Raw genomic sequence first — 19,661 nt, 5'->3', positions numbered from 1 at the left:
GAGGATTTTTGCATCCATGTTCATCAGGGAAATTGGTCTATAGTTTTTTTTAGTGGGGTCTCTGTCTGGTTTTGGAATCAAGGTAATGCTGGACTCATAGAAATAGTTTGGAAGTTTTCCTTTAGTTTCTATTTTTTGGAACAATTTCAAGAGGATAGGTGTTAACTCTTCCTTAAATGTTTGGTAGAATTCCCCGGGAAAGCCATCTGGCCCTGGACTCTTGTTGTTTTTTGTTTCGTTTTTTTTGTTTTTTTGTTTTTGTTTTTGTTTTTTTTTTTGGCAGATATTTGATTACTAATTTGATTTCCTTACTGGTTGTCCATCTGTTCAAATTTTCTATTTCTTACTGTTTCAGTTTTTAGTGTATATGTTTCTAGGAATTTGTCCATTTCTTCCAGATTACCCATTTTATTGGCATATAATTGCTCATAATATTCTCTTATTATTGTTTTTATTTCTGTTGTGTTGGTTGTGATCTCTTCTCTTTCATTCTTGATTTTATTTATTTGGGTCATTTCCTTTTTTCTTCTTGCTCAAAGTGGCTAGTGGTTTATCAATTTTGTTAAGTCTTTCAAGGAATCAGATTCTGATTTCATTGATCTGTCTTACCGGGTTTTTTTTTTTGGCTTCAATAGCATTAATTTCTGCCCTAATCTTTATTATTTCCTGTCTTCTGCTGGTTTGGGGCTTTATTTGCTATTCTTTTTCCAGCTGCTTAAGGTGTAAGGTTAGGTCGTGTATCTGAGATCTTTCTTCCTTCTTTAGGAAGGCTTGGATTGCTATATACTTTCCTTTTATGACTGCTTTTGCTGTGTCCCAGAGGTTTTGGGTTGTGGTATTATCATTTTCATTGGCTTCCATGTACTTTTTAATTTCCTCTTTAACTGCTTGGTTAGCCCATTCATTCTTTAGTAGGATGTTCTTTAGTCTCCACTATTTGTTGCCTTTCCAATTTTTTTTCTTGTGGTTGATTTCAAGTTTCATAGCCTTGTGGCCTGAAAATATGCACGGTATGATCTCGATCTCTTTGTACTTAGTGAGCGCTGATTTGTGCCCCAGTATATGGTCTATTCTGGAGAACATTCCATGTGCACTGAAGAAGAATGTATCTTCTTCTGCTTTAGGATGAAACGTTCTGAATAGATCTGTGAAGTCCATCTGGCCCAGTGTGTCATTCAAAGCCATTGTTTCCTTGATGAGTTTTTGATTGATGATCTTCCCATTGCTGTCAGTGGGGTGTTGAAGTCTCCTACTATTATAGTATTACTATTGATGAGTTTCTTTATGTTTGTGATTAATTGATTTATATATTTGGGTTCTCCCACATTTGGCGCATAAATGTTTACAAATGTTAGGTCTTCTTGGTGGATTGATTATGATATAATGCCCTTGATTATGATATAATGCCCTTCTGCATCTCTCGATACAGTCTTTATTTTAAAGTCTAGATTGTCTGATGTAAGTATGGCTACTCCAGCTTTCTTTTGTTGACCAGTAGCATGATAGATGGTTCTCCATCCCCTTATTATCAATCTGAAAGTGTCTTTAGGCCTAACGTGGGTCTCTTGTAAACAGCATATAGATGGATCTTTTTTTTCTTATCCATTCTGTTACCCTATGTCTTTTGATTGGAGCATTGAGTCCATTGACGTTTAGAGTGAGTACTGAAAGACATGAATTTATTGCCATTATGATGCTTGTAAAGTTGGAGTTTCTGGTGATGTTCTTTGGTCCTTTCTAATCTTTGTTGCTTTGGATATATATATATATATATATATATATTCATCATTTCTCCTCTCAGAGAGTCCCCCTTAAAATTTCTTGCAGGGGTGGTTTAGTGGTCACAAACTCCTTTAATTTTTGTTTGTCTGGGAAACTTTTTATCTCTCCTTCTATTTTGAATGACAGCCTTGCTGGATAAAGAATTCTTGGTTGCATATTTTTCTGATTCAGCACGCTGAATATATCCTGCCCCTTATTTCTGGCCTGGCAAGGATCTGTGGATAGGTCTGCAGCAAACCTGATCTGTCTTCCTTTGTATGTTCAGGACGTTTTTTCCCTTATGGCTGTCATGATTCTCTCCTTGCTTGAGTATGTTGTGAATTTGCCTATAATATGCCTTGTTGATGAAAGTTTTCCACTATGATTTGCTCACATAACCCTTCTACCCCTATTTCTCTCTCTTCTTCTTCTGCGACCCCTATGATTCTGATGTTGTTCCTTTTTAATGAGTCACTGATTTCTCTAATTCTTAAATCGTGCTCTTTTGCTTTAATCTCCCTCTTTTTTTCTGCTTCATTTTTCTCTATGAGTTTGCCCTCTATATCACTGATTCTTTGTTCTGCTTCATCCATCCTTGCCGTTGCCGCATCCATCCGTGATTGCAGCTCAGTTATAGCATTTTTAATTTCATTCTGGCTATTTTTTACTCTTTTATCTCTGCAGGAAGGGATTCTAATCTATTTTTGACTCCAGCTAGTATTCTTATTATCATGATTCTAAATTCTGGTTCAGACATCTTGCTTGTATCTGTGTTGGTTAAATCCCCAGCTTTCATTTCTTTGTGCTCTTTCTTTTGGGGGAATTCCTTCATTTTGTCATTTTTGAAGAGAGAAAAGGAATTAATGAGGTAGAAAATTGGAAATTAAAAAAATAAAATTAAAAAATATTAAAATTAACACACACACACACACACACAAACAAATCAAATAGATAATGCTAGATCCTAGGTGTGTTTTGGTCTTGGTGTAGAAAGTGGTTTGACATATTAGGGAAAGGAAAGAGGCAGGGGGAGGAAGAAAAAGGAAATCATTTGAGAAATTGGAAAAATGAATACACTGAAGTAGACTAAAATAAGATCATGGGGGAAAAATAGAATTTGAAAAATATACACAAAAGTAAAGAATATAGTAGAAAAAAATTAAAGAAAATATTTTTAATAAAAATTAAAAATAAATATGATTTTTTCTTTTTCTGTATTCAAGAAAAAAGAAAATAAATGATAACGAGAAGAAAGATTAAAAAAGAAAAAAGGGGCAGATGAATCCGGGAAGATGGCGGCGTAAGAGGACGCTGGGCTCACTGCGCGTCCTGCTGATCACTTAGATTCCACCTACACCTGCCTAAAGAACCCAGAAAACCGCCAGAGGATTAGCAGAACGGAGTCTCCGGAGCCAAGCGCAGACGAGAGGCCCACGGAAGAGGGTAGGAAGGGCGGCGAGGCGGTGCGCGCTTCACGGACTGGCGGGAGGGAGCCGGGGCGGAGGGGCGGCTCGCCGGCCAAGCAGAGCCCCCGAGTCGGGCTGGCAAAAGCGGAGGGGCCGGACGGACTGTGTTCTGACGGCAAGCGCGACTTAGCGTCTGGGAGGTCATAAGTTAACAGCTCTGCTCAGAAAGCGGGAAGGCTGGAGGACAAAGGGAGGGAGAGCTGCTGAGCCCCCGGACGGCAGAGCTCAGCTTGGCGGGGAACAAAGGCGCTCGCCAGCGCCATCTCCCCCGCCCATCCCCCCGCCAAAATCCCAAAGAGAACCAGTTCCTGCCAGGGAACTTGCTCGCTCCGCGCAAACACCCAACTCTGTGCTTCTGCGGAGCCAAACCTCCGGCAGCGGATCTGACTCCCTCCCGCTGCCACAGGGCCCCTCCTGAAGTGGATCACCTAAGGAGAAGCGAGCTAAGCCTGCCCCTCCTGCCCCCGTGCACCTTGCCTACCCACCCCAGCTAATACGCCAGATCCCCAGCACCACAAGCCTGGCAGTGTGCAAGTAGCCCAGACAGGCCACGCCACCCCACAGTGAATCCCGTCCCTAGGAGAGGGGAAGAGAAGGCACACACCAGTCTGACTGTGGCCCCAGCGGTGGGCTGGGGGCAGACATCAGGTCGGACAGCGGCCCCGCCCACCAACTCCAGTTAGACACCACAGCACGGGGGAAGGGCCCTGCAGGTCCTCACCACTCCAGGGAATATCCAAAATGACCAAACGGAAGAATTCCCCTCAGAAGAATCTCCAGGAAATAACAACAGCTAATGAACTGATCAAAAAGGATTTAAATAATATAACAGAAAGTGAATTTAGAATAATAGTCATAAAATTAATCGCTGGGCTTGAAAACAGTATACAGGACAGCAGAGAATCTCTTGCTACAGAGATCAAGGGACTAAGGAACAGTCACGAGGAGCTGAAAAGCGCTTTAAACGAAATGCAAAACAAAATGGAAACCACGACGGCTCGGATTGAAGAGGCAGAGGAGAGAATAGGTGAACTAGAAGATAAAGTTATGGAGAAAGAGGAAGCTGAAAGAAAGAGAGATAAAAAAAATCCAGGAGTATGAGGGGAAAATTAGAGAACTAAGTGATACACTAAAAAGAAATAATATACGCATAATTGGTATCCCAGAGGAGGAAGAGAGAGGGAAAGGTGCTGAAGGGGTACTTGAAGAAATTATAGCTGAGAACTTCCCTGAACTGGGGAAGGAAAAAGGCATGGAAATCCAAGAGGCACAGAGAACTCCCTTCAGACGTAACTTGAATCGATCTTCTGCACGACATATCATAGTGAAACTGGCAAAATACAAGGATAAAGAGAAAATTCTGAAAGCAGCAAGGGATAAACGTGCCCTCACATATAAAGGGAGACCTATAAGACTCGTGACTGATCTCTCCTTTGAAACTTGGCAGGCCAGAAAGGCTTGGCACGATATCTTCAGTGTGCTAAACAGAAAAAATATGCAGCCGAGAATCCTTTATCCAGCAAGTCTGTCATTTAGAATAGAAGGAGAGATAAAGGTCTTCCCAAACAAACAAAAACTGAAGGAATTTGTCACCACGAAACCAGCCCTAAAAGAGATCCTAAGGGGAATCCTGTGAGACAAAGTACCAGAGACATCACTACAAGCATAAAACATACAGATATCACAATGACTCTAAACCCGTATCTTTCTATAATAACACTGAATGTAAATGGATTAAATGCGCCAACCAAAAGACATAGGGTATCAGAATGGATAAAAAAACAAGACCCATCTATTTGCTGTCTACAAGAGACTCATTTTAGATCTGAGGACACCTTTAGATTGAGAGTGAGGGGATGGAGAACTATTTATCATGCTACTGGAAGCCAAAAGAAAGCTGGAGTAGCCATACTTATATCAGACAAACTAGACTTTAAATTAAAGGCTGTAACAAGAGATGAAGAAGGGCATTATATAATAATTACAGGGTCTATCCATCAGGAAGAGCTAACAATTATAAATGTCTATGCGCCAAATACCGGAGCCCCCAGATATATAAAACAGTTACTCATAAACATAAGCAACCTTATTGATAAGAATGTGATCATTGCAGGGGACTTTAACACCCCACTTACAGAAATGGATAGATCATCTAGACACACAGTCAATAAAGAAACAAGGGCCCTGAATGATACATTGGATCAGATGGACTTGACAGATATATTTAGAACTCTGCATCCCAAAGCAACAGAATATACTTTCTTCTCGAGTGCACATGGAACATTCTCCAAGATAGATCATATACTGGGTCACAAAACAGCCCTTCATAAGTTTACAAGAATTGAAATTATACCATGCATACTTTCAGACCACAATGCTATGAAGTTTGAAATCAACCACAGGAAAAAGTCTGAAAAACCTCCAAAAGCATGGAGGTTAAAGAACACCCTACTAACGAATGAGTGGGTCAACCAGGCAATTAGAGAAGAAATTAAAAAATATATGGAAACAAATGAAAATGAAAATACAACAATCCAAACGCTTTGGGACGCAGCGAAGGCAGTCCTGAGAGGAAAATACATTGCAATCCAGGCCTATCTCAAGAAACAAGAAAAATCCCAAATACAAAATCTAACAGCACACCTAAAGGAAATAGAAGCAGAACAGCAAAGGCAGCCTAAACCCAGCAGAAGAAGAGAAATCATAAAGATCAGAGCAGAAATAAACAATATAGAATCTAAAAAAACTGTAGAGCAGATCAACGAAACCAAGAATTGTTTTTTTGAAAAAATAAACAAAATTGACAAACCTCTAGCCAGGCTTCTCAAAAAGAAAAGGGAGATGACCCAAATAGATAAAATCATGAATGAATATGGAATTATGACAACCAATCCCTCAGAGATACAAACAATTATCAGGGAATACTATGAAAAATTATATGCCAACAAATTGGACAACCTGGAAGAAATGGACAAATTCCTAAACACCCACACGCTTCCAAAACTCAATCAGGAGGAAATAGAAAGCTTGAACAGACCCATAACCAGCGAAGAAATTGAATCGGTTATCAAAAATCTCCCAACAAATAAGAGTCCAGGACCAGATGGCTTCCCAGGGGAGTTCTACCAGACGTTTAAAGCAGAGATAATACCTATCCTTCTCAAGCTATTCCAAGAAATAGAAAGGGAAGGAAAACTTCCAGACTCATTCTAGGAAGCCAGTATTACTTTGATTCCTAAACCAGACAGAGACCCAGTAAAAAAAGAGAACTACAGGCCAATATCCCTGATGAATATGGATGCAAAAATTCTCAATAAGATACTAGCAAATCGAATTCAACAGCATATAAAAAGAATTATTCACCATGATCAAGTGGGATTCATTCCTGGGATGCAGGGCTGGTTCAACATTCGCAAATCGATCAACGTGATACATCACATTAACAAAAAAAAAGAGAAGAACCATATGATCCTGTCAATCGATGCAGAAAAGGCCTTTGACCAAATCCAGCACCCTTTCTTAATAAAAACACTTGAGAAAGTCGGGATAGAAGGAACATACTTAAAGATCATAAAAGCCATTTATGAAAAGCCCACAGCTAACATCATCCTCAATGGGGAAAAACTGAGAGCTTTTTCCCTGAGAACAGGAACACGACAGGGATGCCCACTCTCACCGCTGTTGTTTAATATAGTGCTGGAAGTTCTAGCATCAGCAATCAGACAACAAAAGGAAATCAAAGGCATCAAAATTGGCAAAGATGAAGTCAAGTTTCGCTTTTTGCAGATGACATATTATACATGGAAAATCCGATAGACTCCACCAAAAGTCTGCTAGAACTGATACATGAATTCAGCAAGGTTGCAGGATACAAAATCAATGTACAGAAATCCGTTGCATTCTTATACACTCACAATGAAGCAACAGAAAGACAAATAAAGAAACTGATCCCATTCACAATTGCACCAAGAAGCATAAAATACCTAGGAATAAATCTAACCAAAGATGTAAAAGATCTGTATGCTGAAAACTATAGAAAGCTTATGCAGGTAATTGAAGAAGATATAAAGAAATGGAAAGACATTCCCTGCTCATGGATTGGAAGAATAAATATTGTCAAAATGTCAATACTACCCAAAGCTATCTACACATTCAATGCAATCCCAATCAAAATTGCACCAGCATTCTTCTTAAAACTAGAACAAGCAATCCTAAAATTCATATGGAACCACAAAAGGCCCCGAATAGCCAAAGTAATTTTGAAGAAGAAGACCAAAGCAGGAGGCATCACAATCCCAGACTTTAGCCTCTACTACAAAGCTGTCATCATCAAGACAGCATGGTATTGGCATAAAAACAGACACATAGACCAATGGAATCGAATAGAAACCCCAGAACTAGACCCACAAACGTATGGCCAACTCATTTTTGACAAAGCAGGAAAGAACATCCAATGGAACAAAGACAGTCTCTTTAACAAATGGTGCTGGGAGAACTGGACAGCAACATGCAGAAGGTTGAAACTAGACCACTTTCTCACACCATTCACAAAAATAAACTCAAAATGGATAAAGGGCCTGAATGTGAGACAGGAAACCATCAAAACCTTAGAGGAGAAAGCAGGAAAAGACCTCTCTGACCTCAGCCGTAGCAATCTCTTACTCGGCACATCGCCAAAGGCAAGGGAATTAAAAGCAAAAGTGAATTACTGGGACCTTATGAAGATAAAAAGCTTCTGCACAGCAAAGGAAACAACCAACAAAACTAAAAGGCAACCCACGGAATGGGAAAAGATATTTGCAAATGACACATCGGACAAAGGGCTAGTATCCAAAATCTATAAAGAGCTCATCAAACTCCACACCCGAAAAACCAATAACCCAGTGAAGAAATGGGCAGAAAACATGAATAGACACTTCTCTAAAGAAGACATCCGGATGGCCAACAGGCACATGAAAAGATGTTCAACGTCGCTCCTCATCAGGGAAATACAAATCAAAACCACACTCAGATACCACCTCACGCCAGTCAGAGTGGCCAAAATGAAGAAATCAGGAGACTATAGATGCTGGAGAGGATGTGGAGAGACGGGAACCCTCTTGCACTGTTGGTGGGAATGCAAATTGGTGCAGCCACTCTGGAAAGCAGTGTGGAGGTTCCTCAGAAAATTAAAAATAGACCTACCCTATGACCCAGCAATAGCACTGCTAGGAATTTATCCAAGGGATACAGGAGTACTGATGCATAGGGGCACTTGTACCCCAATGTTTATAGCAGCACTCTCAACAATAGCCAAATTATGGAAAGAGCCTAAATGTCCATCAACTGATGAATGGATAAAGAAATTGTGGTTTATATACACAATGGAATACTACGTGGCAATGAGAAAAAATGAAATATGGCCTTTTGTAGCAACGTGGATGGAACTGGAGAGTGTGATGCTAAGTGAAATAAGCCATACAGAGAAAGACAGATACCATATGGTTTCACTCTTATGTGGATCCTGAGAAACGTAACAGAAACCCATGAGGGAGGGGAAGGGAAAAAAAAAAAAGAGGTTAGAGTGGGAGAGAGCCAAAGCATAAGAGACTGTTAAAAACTGAGAACAAACTGAGGGTTGATGGGGGGTGGGTGATGGGTATTGAGGAGGGCACCTTTTGGGATGAGCACTGGGTGTTGTATGGAAACCAATTTGACAGTAAATTTCATATATTAAAAAATAAATAAATAAATAAATAAATAAAATAGAAAAAAAAAGAAAAAAGGAAATTGAAAATTTGAAAAAGTGAATACACTGTAGTAGACTAAAATATAATGATGGAAGTAAAATAGAATTTGAAAAAATTTACATAAAAGCAAAAAATATAGTAAAATGTTAAAAAAATTTTTAATAGAAACTTAATGTAAAATGCAATTTTTCTCTTTCTTCATTCTAGAGAAAGACAAGAAATGAAAAAGAGAAAAAAGAAAAGGAAAGAAAAAAAGGAAATTGTCTGAAAATTTGAAAAGGTGAATACAGTGAAGTAGATAAAATAAAATGATGGAAGTAAAATAGAATTTGAAAAAAATTTCACAAAAGTAAAAAATATAGTAATAAAAATTAAAGAAAAATATTTTTCACGAATATTGAAAATAAAAATGAATTTTTCTCTCTCTGTATTCAAGAAAAAATAAAGAAGTGTAAAAGAGAAAAAGAAAAAAAAATTGAATAGATGAACCTGCTAACAGATTGAAGTAGGACTGAAATTACTTCATTTTCCCCTAGTAGTCAGTCTATGTAGCCCTTTATGTCCATAAACTAAGCCGGCGGTGAGACTTGTGTTCTTGAAGAGCGAAGTTAGCCCCATTGGGCGGGGCTAAGTGTAACAGCTCCGCTCTCCACTAGATGGCGCTGCTATCCTATTGGGGTGGATTGTTGAGGTGCTGGTAGGTACGTATGCGCATGCACGGGAGCGGTGAAAATGGCACCACCCAGCTACCCAGTCTGTTCTCCTGGATCAGCAATCACGCACCCATCCTCTGTCTTCAGCTTTCGTCCACTCCCCGCTTTTTCACTCTCCGTGACCAGGCCCCAGGCAGTGCCTCTCTCCCGAGTTTTGTCTAAGATGCAACTGTTTTCCCCAGCCCCTTACTTCTGAAGGACTGCAGCTTTGACCCGTTCCTCCCCTCTGCGGGCGGGTCTCACCAAGCAATGGCCAAATGAGCAATGGCTGAATGTCAGCCTCCCCCAGAAACGCTTGCTGGACCCTGCTGCTGCCAGTGCCCTGAGACTGCGGCCAGGTGCCAGCCCACCCAAGAAAAAGTTCGTGAGATAGTGTAGCAGCAGCGTGTCAGGGATTATGGAAAATCACAACACACATCTGGCACCAGGCTTCACCCTTAACGATCTTGCCCCAGCACCAGTGAATGGGGCCGCCTTCCGGGGTCTGCTGGGAACAGCTGGCTTCAACAGTCTCTACCAAATGTCCTTCCAGGAGTCGATTCGCTTTTTCCCGTGTGGCCCGAGAACCTCCCAGACCCCACTCTGTTCCTGGGGATTTGCCCTTCCCACCAGAGCACCGCCAGGTATCGAGCTGTGGAGTTGCAGCCTTTGCGCTCCCCTTGATTACAGTCTTAATGAAATTTAAACCCTCTCCTTTCTCCTTTCTCCTTTCTCCCTTTTTACTTTAGTCCCTGTAGCTGTTTCCAGTTTTCCACTTTCTCTCCATCTGCTTTTGGGGAGGGGTGCTTTTCCCTTATTCTCCCCCCCCAGTCTCTGTCCTCTCTCTGCCTGCCAAAGTGGTTCCCTACCCTCTGCAGCTTCACACTGCCCAAATTCACCTCTGTGCTCTGCATACCTACTGAATTCTGTGGTTCAGGTTGTGCAGATTGTTGTGTTAATCCTCCAATCAGTTTTCTAGGTGTGTAGGATGGTTTACTGTTGGTCTCGCTGTATTTCATGGATGCGAGACACACAAAAAACTTCCATGCTGTTCTGCCATCTTGGCTCCTCTCCTCAAGATCTCATTCTTTTTTATATCTGAGTAATATTCCATTAAATATATGAGTAATATTCCATTAGTCAGCTGAGCATTATTCATATATATGAATACACACACACACACACACACACACACACACATAACCTTTTGGCTTGAAATACTCTCTTGGTGGTAGCAAGATATATATATAGATATAGATATAGATATAGATATAGATATAGATAATATATTATATACATTTGTAAATATATATAATATATACATATACATAAATATATACATATGTATATATATGCATATATATATACATATACATATATATATATATGTATATATATATTCCATTTATCCATTTATCAGTTGATGGAAATTTTGGGCTCATTCTGTAGTTTGGCTATTGTAGATAATGCTGCTATAAACATTGGGGTGCATGTATCCCTCAGAATTAGTATTTTTGTATGTTTGGGGCAATTACCTTGTAATATGATTACTGGATTGTAGAGTAGTTCTATTTTTTAACTTTTTGAAGAACCTCCAAAAGGGTCCCTACAAGAGGGTTCCCCTTCATCCAAACCCTCATAAACACCTGTTTCTTCCGTTGTTGATTTTAGCTATTTGGCAGGTGAAAGACGATTTCTCCTTGTACTTTCAATTTGCACTTCCCTGATGATCAGTGTTGTTGAGCATCTGTTCACGTGTCTGTTGGCAATCTTTATTCTTTGGAGAAATGTCTGTTCATATCTTCTGTCCTGTTTTTAATTGGGTTGTTCACTTTTTGGGTGTTGAGTTGTATAAGTTCTTTATATACTTTGGATACTAACCTTTTATCAGATATGTCCTTTTTAAATATCTCCTCACATTCTGAAGGTTGCCTTTCAGTTTTGTTGATTTTCTTCACTGTGCAGAAGGTTTTTATTTTGATGTAGTCCCAATAGTTTGTATTTGCTTTTGTTTCCCTTGCCTCAGGAAACACATCTGGTAAGAAGTTGCTATGGCCAATATCAAAGAGGTTGCCTCCTCAGTTCTCATTTTAGATTTTTATGATTTCAGGACTCACATTTAGGTTTTTATTCAATTTTGAGTTTTTTCGTGTGTATGGTGTAAGAAAGTGGTCCAGCTGCATTCTTCTGCATGTTGATGTCCAGTTTTCTCAGCACCATTTGTGGAAGAGACTGTCTTTTTCCCATTGGATATTCCTTCTTGCTCAGTCAAAGATTAATTAACCATATATTTGTGGGTTTGTTTCTAGATTTCTTATTCTGTTCCATTGATCTATGTGTCTCTTTTTGTGCCAGTACCATACAGTTTTTTATTACTACAGCTTTATAAAATAAGATGAAGTCCAGAATTGGGATGCTTCCAGCATTGCTTTTTCTTGTTCAAGATTGTTTTGGCTACACGGAGTGTTTTGTGGTTCCAGACAAATTTTAGGATTGTTTATTTTAGCTCTGTGAAAAATGCTGGTGGTGTTTCCTTAGGGATTTCATTAAATGTATAGATTGCTTTGGCTAATATAGACATTTGGGCAATATTTTTTTCTTCCAATCCAGGAGGATGAAATGTATTTCCATTTTTTTCTGTCATCTTCAATTGTTCACGGAGTACAAATGTTTTACCTGTTTGGTTAGGTTTATTCCTAGGTTTCTCATGATTTTTGGTGTAACTATAAGTAGTATTGATTCCTGGATTTCTCTTTCTGCAGCTTTGTAATTGGTGTATATAAATGCCACAGATTTCTGTGCATCGATTTTGTATCCTGAGGCTTTACTGAATCTGAGTATCAATTTTAGCAAGTTTTTGGTGGAGTCTTTTGGTTTTTCTATGTGGAGTATCATGTCATCTGCAAGTAGTGAAAATTTGACTTCTTCCTTGTTGATCTCGGTCCCTTTTATTTCCGTCTGTTTTCTGCTGAGGCTTGGACTTCCAGTACTATATTAAAGAACAGTGGTGAGAGTGGACATCCCTGTCTTGTTCATGATCATAGAGGAAAAGCTCTCAGTTTTCCCCATTGAGGATGGTGTTAGCTGTGGGTTTTTTATAGACGGCTCTTATTATTATGAGGTATGTTCCCTCTAAACCTACATTGTAGAGGGTTTTTAATCATGAATTGATGTTATACTTTGTCAAACGCTTCTTTCCAAATCTATCAAAATGATTTTTTGGAATTTATTCTATCTTTTTAAATGTGATGTATCACGTTGATTGATTTGAGAATATTGAACCACCCTTTCAATCCCAGAATAAACCATACTTGATCATGGTGAATGTTTTTTTTAAATGTATTGTTGGATTCGGTTTGCTAGTATTTTGTTAAGAATATTTGCATTTAGATTCATCAGAGATGTTAACCTGATGATGTCTTTTTCAGTGGTGTCTTAATCTGGTTTTGGTATCAGGGTAATGCTGATAGAATGAATTCAAAAATGTTCTTGCCACTTCAATTTTTTGGAATAGTTTGAGAAGAATGTTTATTAACTCTTCTTTAAGTGTTTGGTAGAATCCATGTGTGAAGCCATTTTCTTAGACTTTTGTTTGTTGGAATTCTTTTAATTGCTGATTCAGTTACATTGCTAATGATTCATCTGTTCAAATTGTCTATTTCTTACTGGTTCCATTTTAGTCATTTATATGTTTCTAGGAATTGATCCATTTCTTCTGTGTTTCCAGTTTGCTGGCATATTGTTTTTCATACCTTTCTCTTACAATCCTTTGTATTTCTGTGGTGTTCATTGTTATTTTTTCCTTTTTCATTTATGGTTTTGTTACTTGAGTCCTCTCTCTCTCTCTCTCTCTCTCTTTCGATGAGTCTGACTATAATTTTTTTCCATTTTCTTGATCTTCTCAAAGAACCAGCTCCTGCTTTCATTGATCTGTTCTATTGGTTTCTCAGTTTTTATTTTGTTTACATCCCCTCTAGTCTTTATTATTTCTTTCCTCCTACTGCTTTTGAGTTTTGTTTGTTCATTTTCTAGCTTCTTTAGGTGTAAGGTTAGGTTGTTTATTTGACTTTTTCATTCTTATTCATGTAGGCCTGTATTGCTGTATCTATCTTGGAACCTTTTTGGCTGCATCCCCCAAATTTTGGACCATTATGTTTTCAGTTTCATTTGCCTTCATGTATTTTCTGATTTCCTCTTTGATATTTTTGGTTTACCCATTCACTATTTAATAGCTAATTATTTAACCTATGTGTACTGGTGTTATTTACACCTTAACAAATTAGGGAAGAAAGGGCAACCTAAATACAAAGTAAGCAGAAGAATTTACATAATAATAATTATAGCAGAAATCAGTGAAATTTAAAGCAGGAAATAACTAGAGAAAATCAATGAAATCAAATCGTTCTTAAAAACATCAATAAAATTCATAAGCCTCTAACCAGGTAACTAATATCTATATCGATATATGTATGGAGAGAGAGAGAGAGAGAGAGAGAGACAGAGAGACAGAGGGAGAGAGGGAGAGAAAGAGGGAGAAGACACAAATTACTAATACCAGAAATGAAAGAGTGGCCAGCATTGCCCTTCTCATGGAAATTAAATGTATGATGGACAGGAGGAGTTAAGATGGCAGTGTAGTGGGAGTCCCTGGGCTAGTCTTGTCCCTCAAACAAGCTATATCAACATCTAATCATTTTTTAAACAACTAGGAACTCGATCTGAAGACTAACAGAATGATTTGCATAATTTGAAGGAGATAATGTGGCAGGTATGCAGTGCAGAGTGGGGACGTGGAAGAGAGAAAAACCATGGTGCCACAGAGAGGTGGGAGCCCTTTTCACAGAGAGGAGAAAGAGAGGGGGAAGAGAGAGCAGCAGTCAAGATTGTGCAAGAAAAGCACTCCCTCAAAACCACTGACTTGGGAATTGTGAGGAGGTAAATATTGCAAGTTTTTGCGAACAGTGGAGCCGAAATTCTGAGTTTTTGTAAGTCTGCACCATTTTCTGGAGTATAGTGGGCAGGTGGCAGTGCTCCTGGGCAGAAGGAGGGGAAGCCCAGTAGTGGACAGCTTGGTCTGAGGATCCCCTGAGTCACACTGGGAGAAACAGTTCCCCTCCTTGGAGTGCATTTGGGAGAGATGCTTCTACATTGCTTTTGTTTGTCACAAAAGGTCACTGTTTCTACAGGGACAAATGAGCCATTGAGCCATTAAGGGGCGCCACTGAGCTGCCTCATTCATTAGCATAGGGACAGAGGCACCTGCTGAGGGTAGCTAACCTGGACATTGGCTCTTTTTATGCCCTTTACCATAGGCTCCAAGCTCCTGTGTGTTCATGCAACTGACCTTCTGGGATAAACCAGCACCAGCCACAGCATGCAGAAACCCTCCCCCAGAAGATCAGCATGGGTGCACACTGTGCCGAGTCCCTAAAATTTGGAGTTTTGAAACCCAGCTGGCATACCCGAGGTAAAACACAGAAGGATGACACTGCTGGGTTAGCACACATCTCAGACACAGACAGGGTGAAGGCAGGCATCTGAGGGATGCCCGGGACAAATGAAGAGAGATTGCTTGCTGTTCTGTGAGGGCTTCCTGAATAGCAGTGGGCATGGAATCCCCTCACTGGGGATGAGAGAGCTGGCTGAATCCATTTTTACCCATGTCCATCAGTACAGATGCACCTCAGTGACCAGCACATTGTCTACAGTAGAGGCTTGAGTTGCTTACACCAAACCCTGAACCCTGTGCTCTGCACATGCTTTTTTACCAGGGCAAGTGTGCCTGAAAGCCAGAGCAGTGGGCTCCTCCCCGAGAAGACCAAAAACAAACCCCCTGCACGCACCAAATCTACTGGCCATAGAGTGCTGCAAAGCTTCAGATCTAGGGGAAATAGTATCTAGCCTCTTTTATGAAGCACACCAAAACACATGCAGTAAAAACTCACCAAATACTGGACAAGGTCCGAGCACTCCCTACTGCAGGCAAGGAGAAACTCTGCAAGGGACTAGGCTGAGGGAAAGAGCAGCCAAAACACAGGAGCAGAGTGCAGACAGCCCATGACAGAAAAACTTCTTGAAGCACTAGGTCCTGGTAAGTATATGACATCTTCTTAATATAGCCATTACTCTCAGGAGTGGAAACATAACAGGTTTTCCTAATACAGGAGACAGCGACATAGACAAAATGCCAAGGTGGAGGAGTTCATCCCAAAACAAAGAACAAGAAGAGGTCATGGCCAGGGACCTAATAAAAACAGATAAGCTTTATGCCAGAACGTGAATTTAAAACAACAATCATAAGGACACTAGCTGGGTTGGAAAAAAAAGCATAGAAGACAACAGCGAGTCTCTTACCACAGAGACAAAAGACCTAAAAACTAGTCATGTCAATTTTTTTTTAATGCTATAACTGAGATGCAAAACTGACTGGATGTAATGACCACATGGTTGGAAGGTATAGATGAAAGAATATTTGAAGTAGAAAATACAATTATAAATAAAAATGAAGCTGAAAAGAAGAGGGAAAGAAAAATATTGGATCATGAATGCAGACCTTTGGAAATCAGTGACTCAATAAAGCATAATAACTTTCATATCATAAGAGTCCAAGAATAAGACAGGGAAAAAGGGGAAGCAGATTTATTTGAGAAAATTATAGCTGAGCACTTCCCTAATCTGGGGGAAGGGAACAGATATCCAAATCCAGGAGGCACAAAGAACTCCCATCAAAATCAACAAAAGCATGCCAACACCAAGACATACCATAGTAAAATTTGCAAAATACCGACATAAAGAAAGAATCCTGAAAGCAGCAGTGGAAAAGAAATCCCTAACTTACAAAGGAAGACAAATAAGTTTGGCAGTGCATCTCTCCAGACAAACTTGGCGAGCCAGAAGGGAGTGGCATGATACATACAACGTGCAGATTGGGAAAAATATCCAGCCAAGAATACTCTATCAAGCAAGGCTGTCATTACGAATACAAGGAGAGATAAGGAGTTTCCCAGACAAACAAAAAATAAAGTAGCTTGTGGCCACTAAACCTGCCCTGCAAGAAATATTAAAGGGGGCTCTTTGAGTGGGAAAGAAAGACCAAAAGCAACAAAGACCAGAAAGGAACAGAGAAAATCTTGAGAAACACCAACTTTACATGTAATCCAATAGCACTAAATTCATATGTATCAATAATCACTCTGAATGTAAGTGGACTAAATGCTCCAATCAAAGGACATAGGGTATCAGAATGGATTAAAAAAAAAAAAAAAGACCAATCTACATGCTGCCGGAAAGAGGATAATTTTAGACAAAAAGAAACACACAGATTGAAAGTGAGGGGATGGAGAACCATTTATCGTGCTAATGGACTTCAAAAGAAAGGACAGAGTAGCAATACTTATATCAGACAAGCTAAATTTTAAAGACTGTAACAAGAGATCAAGAAGGGCATTATATCATAATTACGGGGTCTATCCAGAAAGAAGATCCAACAATTATAAATATTTATGCCTCCAACTTGGAAGTTCCAAAATATAAAAATTAATTACTAACAAACATAAAAAAAAAAAACCTCATTGATAATAATACAATAATAGTAGGGGACTTTAACACCCACTGACAGCAATGGAGAGATCATCTAAGCAGAAAATCAACAAGGAAACAATGGTTTTGAATGACACACTGGACTGGATGCACTTAACAGACATATGCAGAACATTTCATCTGAAGGCAGCACAATACACATTCTTTTTTAATTTTTTTTTTCAACGTTTTTTATTTATTTTTGGGACAGAGACAGAGCATGAACGGGGGAGGGGCAGAGAGAGAGGGAGACACAGAATCGGAAACAGGCTCCAGGCTCCGAGCCATCAGCCCAGAGCCTGACGTGGGGCTCGAACTCACGGACCGCGAGATCGTGACCTGGCTGAAGTCGGACGCTTAACCGACTGCACCACCCAGGCGCCCCAACACATTCTTTTTAAATGCACATAGAGTGCTCGCTTCGGCAGCACATATACTAAAATTGGAACGATACAGAGAAGATTAGCATGGCCCCTGTGCAAGGATGACACGCAAATTCGTGAAGCATTCCATATTAAAAAAAAAAAAATAGAAAAAAAATAAATGCACATAGAACATTCTCCAGAAGAGATCACAAACCGGGCCTCAAGAAGTACAAATAGATTGAGGTCATACCTTGCATATTTTCAGACCACAAAGCCATGAAACTTGAAATCAACCACAAGAAAAAAAAAATTGGAAAGACCACAAATATATGGAGGTTAAAGAACATCCTACTATAGAATGAATGGGTTAACCATCAAATTAAGGAAGAAATAAAGAAATACATAAAAGCAAATGAAAATGAAAACACGACAGTCCAAAATCTTTGGCATGCAGCAAAAATGGTCGCAAGATGGAAGTATATAGCACGCCAGGCCTACCTCAGGAAGCAAGAAAAGTCTCAAATACAGAACCTAGCCTTATGCCTAAATGAGCTCGAAAAAGAACAGGACATAAACCTGAAGCCAGCAGAAGGGAAATAATAAAGATTAGAGCAGAAATAAATGATATGGAAACAAACAAACAAACAAACAAACAGTAGAACAGATCGATAAAACTAGGAGCTAATTCTTTGAAAAAATTAATAAAATTGATAAAGCCTTAGCCAGACTTATCAAAAAGAAAATGGTAGGTAACCAAATAAATAATAAAGTCATGAAAGAAAGAGGAGAAATAACAACCAGTACCACAGTAATACTATTACAAGCGAATGTTATGAACAGTTAAATGCAAACAATTTGGGCAATCTGGAAGAAATGAGTAAATTCCTATAAACATATAAAGTACCAAAACTGATATAGGAAGAAATAGAAAACTTGCCCAGACTAATAATCAACAAAGAAACAGAATCAGTAATAATAAAAAAAATCTCCCAAAAAATAAAATTCCAGGACTAGATGGCTTCCCAGGGAAATTCTACCAAACATTTATTATTTTTTTTAATTTTTTTTAACGTTTATTTATTTTTGAGACAGAGAGAGACAGAGCATGAACAGGGGAGGGGCAGAGTGAGAGGGAGACACAGAATCTGAAACAGGCTCCAGGCTCTGAGCTGTCAGCACAGAGCCTGACGCGGGGCTCGAACTCACGGACCGTGAGATCATGACCTGAGCCGAAGTCGGACGCTTAACTGACCAAGCCACCCAGGCGCCCCTCTACCAAACATTTGAAGAAGAGTTCATACATATTCTTTTCAAATTATTTTTTAAAAGTGGATATGGAAGGAAATCTTCCAAACTCATTCTATGAGACCAGCATTACCTTGATTCAAAACTGGAGCAAAAATGCTCCCTCTAAAAAGGAGCATTATCGGCCAATATCCCTGATGAACATGGATGTAAAATTTCTCGTTAAGATACTAGCAAATTGAATCCAACAGTACATTAAAAGAATCGTTCACCACAATCACATTGGATTTATTCCTCGACTGCAAGGGTGGTTCAATATTCACAAATCAATCAATGTGATACACTACATTAACAATAGAAAGGATAAGAACCATATGACCATTTCAATAGACGCAGAAAAAGCATTTGACAAAGTACAGCAATCCATTCTTGAAAAAATCTCCCAGCCTCCCAAGTAGAGATAGATGGAACATACCTCAACATCATAAAGGCCATATATGAAAGACCCACAGGTAGTATCATCCTCAATGGGGAAACACTGAGAGCTTTCCTCTATGATAGGGAACAAGACAGGAATGTCCACACTCACCGCTGTGATTTAATATAATACTGGAAGTCCTAGCCCCAGCAACCAGACAACAGAAACAAATAAAAGCCATCCAAGACAGCAAAGAAAAAGTCACTTTCAGTATTCACAGATGACATGTACAAAAGACTCCACCAAAATTTTGCTAATTTTTGACCTAATACATGAATTCAGAAAAGTGGCAGGATATAAAATCAGAGTGCAGAAAGCTGTTGCAATTCTGTACACCGATAATGAAG

General features: G+C 39.3%; 1 non-coding gene across 1 annotated transcript; it reads left to right on the top strand.

The window, feature by feature from the left end:
• Nucleotides 1–17,638: 17,638 nt before the first annotated feature.
• LOC131503254 (U6 spliceosomal RNA) lies at nt 17,639–17,745 on the top strand. The gene has a single exon (XR_009257359.1). It is a non-coding gene; the product is annotated as a U6 spliceosomal RNA (small nuclear RNA).
• The last annotated feature ends 1,916 nt before the right edge of the window (nt 17,746–19,661 follow it).

The sequence above is a fragment of the Neofelis nebulosa genome, chromosome X (assembly GCF_028018385.1).
Source record: "Neofelis nebulosa isolate mNeoNeb1 chromosome X, mNeoNeb1.pri, whole genome shotgun sequence".
NCBI lineage: Eukaryota > Metazoa > Chordata > Mammalia > Carnivora > Felidae > Neofelis > Neofelis nebulosa.
This window is presented reverse-complemented; position numbering and strand designations above follow the sequence as displayed.